Genomic DNA, 6,458 nt, shown 5'->3' with positions numbered 1-6,458 from the left:
ATTTCAAATCTGCAGAAGAAATAATATGCAATTCACAAAGCAATTGCTGCTTCTGTAGAAACTTAAATTGTGCTTTGTACTAATGACTTGGAATTTCTTAAGGTTCACGTCAACAGTTTCCAGTTCATCTTAACTCCTGGTTCTTCCAAATATGTTTATATTTCTAAAAATGAGCAGTATATTTTGATTAACAGAAGGAAATATTCTGAACAGTAATCTGAGGGAACAGGAACTCCTGAAATAAACCATGTTACCCACAGCAATCTCACCTGTGCCAGAGCTTAATAAAATAAGGATATTTAGCCTTAATTTTATATAGAAAGAGAGGCATAACTGAAACCCAAGGAGGGATCTAAAAGAATGGGTAATGGCCCCATAAATGTATGACTTTTGAGCCATATTTTTTTTTTTAATTAATGGCTATGTTGATACATTTTTGTGGTTCTCAGCCCACACAAAGGAGGTTTCAGAAGGCGGAGCTCAATCCCCATTTGGCCCTATATGTCATTTCTGACACCCTGTACAAAGCTAAGCAATTCAGCTGACCCTTAAGGAGATATCTGACTGTGTCCTAGCACTCCACAGCAATCACTTTCACACATAAGATATGTGAAATTTTTGGCATTGACAAGTAGTACTTTGTGTATGATCAAACAAAGGATACTTACAGGAAAAAAAAAAACATTTTTAGGTATTTTTACTTACTTTGATCCTTTGATCGAAATGTCAATAGGAACAAGATGAATAAACAAAAACTCTTCTATAACATCCATTATGGTAGACTGGAAAAAAGTTACTAGCATCACAGTAGCACCCTCTACTGTGCTGCTGTCATTGGGATTTGCCAGCACTTCCTAGATTACATCTAGTATTTTGTGTCAGGATGCAACTTCACTCTTTCAAGGTTGAACAGTCCTTGAGGTTTCCGTGCAGGCTAAAGGCTGGCGTACAGGACTCTGCCTGCTGAGAGCCCTGCACTCACCACATCCCAAGGGCCCATCAGTGGAAGCCACCATGGACTGATAAGTGGGCATTAGTCCCTGTTGTTCTGTGCAAACCACCAAACAGGTTTTCAAGCTCATTGCTCAGTTTTGGGAAGGGGTCTCAGTGAGCCACCACCCCTTCTACACCTCCTTTACTTCATGGGGATAAGGTTTACTTTGTCAATGCTTGCTGGGCCTTTGAGGTTGTCACAGAGGTAATGCTAAAGGTTATCTAATGTTGAGCTCTTTCTAGGTTATGTGCCTTGGTGAATGTTTCCATTGACACAGAGCTCACGAAAAGGGCAGAATATCAACACCATCTTGTGGACAAAACGAAACATAGATGACTAAGGAGACAAATCAATCATTATTAACAAATGTTTGAATAAAGAACTGCAATTATTTAAGATCTTTGTGCTGTGTTAACAGCACCTACAGCACAGTACAATACCTTCCAAGCGATGAGAAGGAAGAGCACTACAAAGATAGAGATTATTTTTTCATTGTGCAGTGGAAGAGAAATGAAAATACTCCCACAAGTTTCAAACCACATAAAGATGTGACTCCAAAAGTAGCTACTGTCAGTTACAGCAAAATAGGTGCATAAATCCAGGTCTATAAGCTGTCTAAAAATTAATCTGTCACTGTGGTAAACATAGAAAGATAGAGGCAAGATAGGGTATGTAAAACAGGGTTGGTGGGAAACCATACACTATACTTTAGATGGGGAAGGCTACGTAAGATTTAAAAACCACTTATTGCTCTCCTGAAGCAAAGCTGAGTCAGAGGTCCCTAAACTATTATCCATGTAGATGACAGATAAACCAGCGTAGCTGAGGGTGTTACCTTAGTCTCTGCCAGTTCCTCCTCCTGCTCATCCCTGCCAGCTAGAATCACCTTCATGTTATCCAGTCTGGGTCTCAGCCAAATAGCTTCTCCCTCTCTCTTGTCCTGCAAGACATAAAGTGAACAGAGAGATGGTATAAAGTGTTATAGAGCATGCAGTGGATTTGATAGACTATTTTTTTTTGTAGCGCTAATTCGTCACACTACCAAGCTTATGAAAATACCATTCCAGTAAGAAAGCATTTGGAAAGTTCTGTTTCTCATTCATACAACTGACTTCACCAACACATAAATCGTGACAATTTGCTATAAACTAATGAATGAACCACTAACTTTGGACATCACTCATTATCATAGAACTATTTCCTGCCTGCTCAATTAAGCTCCAAGAATGCTCTAGCATAAGCAAAGCAGAAGCAGATACTCTTGGGAAGCTATAAATGCCAGAGGCTGAGGGGCATCCCAACAGTTTCAGCAGAGCTAAACACACTGGGTCTGGCTGTAGCAGGAATGAAGAGCCCCTGCCACTCTGGAAGGCTGGAACAGGGAATTCAACTCTGGCAACATAACTGACTAGCAGAAATATTTGTGGATCCAACAGTCTAATTTCCAACAGCAGCACATAAAGCCAGACAAATTTCTTTTCCCCAGTGGGCCTAACTTTTGATTTAAAAAACAAAAAAAATTTTATATGGAGTTGCACAGACATCAGCCCATGCCTCTTAAGCATCAACACAGGAGTTGCAGTGCTACCCACCAATCTTTGCAGTTTGTGCTATTAATCAGATGGATACCAAAGCAGAACCAAATGACAGTATTTTAAACTAGATAGCAGGAAGATTCAGGAGTAATCAAAACCAAGAAACAACCATATTCTGCTAGAACAGACACAGCCTACAGGAACTGACTGGAGAGAACCATTCTTTCCCTTCTGCACATTAAGTAGGGAAAAAAGGCTCTCCTTCCCCTACTTTGTATACCACTGGCACTTAGCATTCCCAGCCACAAACTACAGGTATGTTGCAAGAGGCTGTTCCTACCTAAGACTTCACCTTCTTTCTACATCCTCTCTGATTTGCCACTGGTACTCTAAGAAACGTGTCTAATCTAAAAACAATAGACACAAAGAACCTTTATTGCAGGCGTTTACACAAATGCAGCACGTGGCTTCTTATAACCAGCAAGCCTACTGCAGACAAGTTTCAGAAGTTTCAGTGCAAGGGAAATCCTAGCCCTCCAGAGCCACTGCCTGGAGCATGGCTGGCTAATTCCCTGCAGCTGGGCTGAGCCCACCCTGAAGATCTCTCTCTGTAGATTAGGCAACTGATTTATCACCTTTCCTTAGGGCTTCTAGTCAATCCTGTGTTTCTGATGCTTCTTTTGAAACCATTTATTCTGAAAGCTAAAGTGCCCCTCTGCCAAGCAATACCAAGTATTCAAGGCCTTCTCAGACTGAAAAACAAATTATGCAAAATTCAAGTCCAGCCCGTATTTAATTTGTTTGTATTTACATATAAACTGCAGCCTGGAACAGAAGTGGCCAAACACCATCACGCCTGCTTCCTCCATCTTGCCCAATAGCAAGGCCTGTTGCCCGCATGTAATTTGGCCTCCAAAAATTGCTTGTAATTGGATATCAAAGCAGAAACCAAGCGCTCCTGTTTCTCACCATGTATTCCTATTTCCAGGGTCTTGTCTAACCAAAACCAACTGTGACATGGGCTGACCTCCCTCTCTGCAAGAACAAAAATAACTTGGAAGATTATAAGTATCAGCATTATGTGGTGGCATCTACCAGAGCAGTATTATATATCATGTTCCCTTCATCATTCCTCTTAAGGTTTTGCTGTCTCTGCATCACTCCCTCTTGAATGAGTTACTGGGGAAAATGTTGATTCTCATCAGCATTTTTCCAGTTCTTCCACTATAAAGAAAACCTACTAGAGCTTTAAAATATACATTTGATTTATTTTTTATTTTTTTTTTGTCATTGCTTTGTTCACTTCATAGATTCTCTCCTATAGCAGCATAATCATATCTCTCAATGGCTCTGGTAAAACAGAAGAAAGTGTAAGAAATGGTAATTTTACATTTGGTTATACAGAAGTGCATATCAACCCCAGAGACATTTGTAAGCATACATTTGCATATGTACTGCACACTGGTGGGAAAATATTGCAGCTGCAAGAGAGACAGAAACTTTGTTCTCTCTGGTCTTGTGCTGCAGGAGACTTACACAGGATCCCAAAAAGTCTTCAGCACTTTTGCAAACTGAAGCAGTTTCCAGGCATGTATTGTTTAACCATCGCTACACTTCATGGAATACTAGGCGTGGTTCTCTTTTTCCTTATGTGGAAGTAAACTGGCTAAGTGACCAGCTAAAGTCAGTCAAGGAGACAGATCTGAGAAGGTCTCAAAAATATTCACACTACCAGCTCCTCTGTCCCTAAATGATGGTAGTAACACTTCATTGTGTCAATGCATTTCTCCTGGTGTGTCTCGCCAATCTGCATTCTGATGCCACTGCTGAAACTGAACAGAAAGCTTCTGATCATATGGAAAAAATCCCCTGCCTTCCTTGTTGAAGGAAACATGAGTTGGAGACAAATCTATTAAGCCAAAACCTCCAAGGATTAGGTAGAAGAATATGTATTACTGGCAGAAAACAAAAAACAAACAACTTCAGAAGCATAGTGGTGGTTTGCAGGCTGAAAGACTTCGTACTATGTGAGCAGTTTAAGGTTAAAAAATATACGTATTTTATAAAGGATAAGCAAAAAAGCTGGGAAAAGGCTGACGTTCATAAATTTTTTGCACCTAATTTGATGTTCAATAATATCCTTTTCGAAAGTCCCACCAGACATAATCAAGGGAACTATTAATGGAAAAGAAGAATTCTGATCCTTTGAGACTATACACAGATTTTTAAACACAGTTCAGCTTGCCCCAAAGCATACAAAACAGGAGAAATTCCATCTACACTGCGTGTTAACTTCACTTAAGCAAAACGACAAAATGCTTATGAAAGAAAAATGGTACTAATTCTTGAAGTTGTTCTTCATCTAAGTACTAGAACTAAGACTAAAGCTAAATTTCACATTAGCAACTTTCAAATCGATTTTTAGTCATGACCTAAATAGGAAAGCATTTCCTGTTAAACTAGAAGCCTAAACTCCCAAGTCAATATCAATATGTTTGTTCATTTGGGTTGGTTGTTTCTGCTTCTGAAAATGAATTGAAGAAAAAAATCAGCAAGACATATTCACAGGCCTGCTGTAAAGACAGCTTTGTTCCAGCATTAGGGATCATGTATTTGTCATCAAAGTAAAGATTACTACACTTTCTTTAAAACCCAAGCAGAACCTGTGAGCCTTCAGTAGATTCAAACAGGAGTACAGGGTTCCACAGAAATGCATCACATGCCTAAAAAGAAACAGCCCACAAGCAACAGAGCTTGTGAGAAACACAGTGATGAAAACCACTATAATTTAAAAAAAAAAAAGCTAAAAAAAAAAGAATTCTAGCATTTTTTCCTTCAAACTTAAAACACTGGGTTTAATACAAAGGGTGATTTACAGTCCTTGTTTTGTTTTGAGCCGTTTGCTTTCTACATTCCTCCCAGATGGGTATAAACAACTACCCAAGAGTCCTTGTAATTTTTCAGTCATGTTCATCATTGGATACCACTGCCTTAATTTTAAACACTACAAATCAAAACAGGATGGTAACTGAAAAAAACTTTACAGAGTTTAAGCATTTGTTGGGGTCTAAAACTCTTAGTCTAACATTGGATATAAATGTGTCGTGTTTTCTCCTGTGATGTCAAAATCTCTAGTCTACACTATTTTTGAAAGAGCTACCTTCATTATTGGAATAAACTGGTAGAAGACTTCAGAGACAGGCCAGCCACCCCACCTATTCTTCCTTTCCTATGGCTCTAAAGAACATGCAAGAAACAGCTGATCACATCAGAGCAGACAGCAGCACGTTTTCCAGAGAAAGAGAACATTAAGGTTGGTGCACATGCAGCACCTTTATCACTGGCAGGTCAATCACATTTACTGTGTGTGCATGGGAGGGAATTGTGCTTACAATTGCTTCAGAAAAGTATACTGAGATGAAGTCAGAGCATCCGTAACGTTTACATAAAGCAACACTGTACTATCAAGTAAGGGTCACATATAACAAGATATGAAAGTAGTCTCCATCATTGTGGATGTATCAGAGGCACTTGTATCCAGTTATCAATCCACGTTTGGCCAAAGCTTTTAATGCTTTCAGCTGTACCGTGTGATACCTTATGCTATGCACAGATATACAGATATCCACTTCAGCACTAGAGCATGCAGAACAATGGCAAAAGAATGCTTTGGAATGCATGCCCCTCTACCCAGCTGCTTAGGCTAAACGTCCAGCTCCCTTGTCGTTAATTGAAAGCAAAACTAACTTATACTTGTAGCCTCTGATTAATTTCAACTGCCTAAAGAGTCTTGATTTTAAAGTTAAAAGAGAGAAGCCATCTTTACTCAGTGAAATGGTGGTAGCCATGTTATTAGCTCTTCCAGGGTGGCATGTCTTACAGAATTCTAGATCATCAACACATGAAAAAAAAACACGTTTGGTCCCATG

The sequence above is a fragment of the Cygnus olor genome, chromosome 11 (genome assembly GCF_009769625.2).
Source record: "Cygnus olor isolate bCygOlo1 chromosome 11, bCygOlo1.pri.v2, whole genome shotgun sequence".
NCBI classification, from domain to species: domain Eukaryota; kingdom Metazoa; phylum Chordata; class Aves; order Anseriformes; family Anatidae; genus Cygnus; species Cygnus olor.
This window is presented reverse-complemented; position numbering follows the sequence as displayed.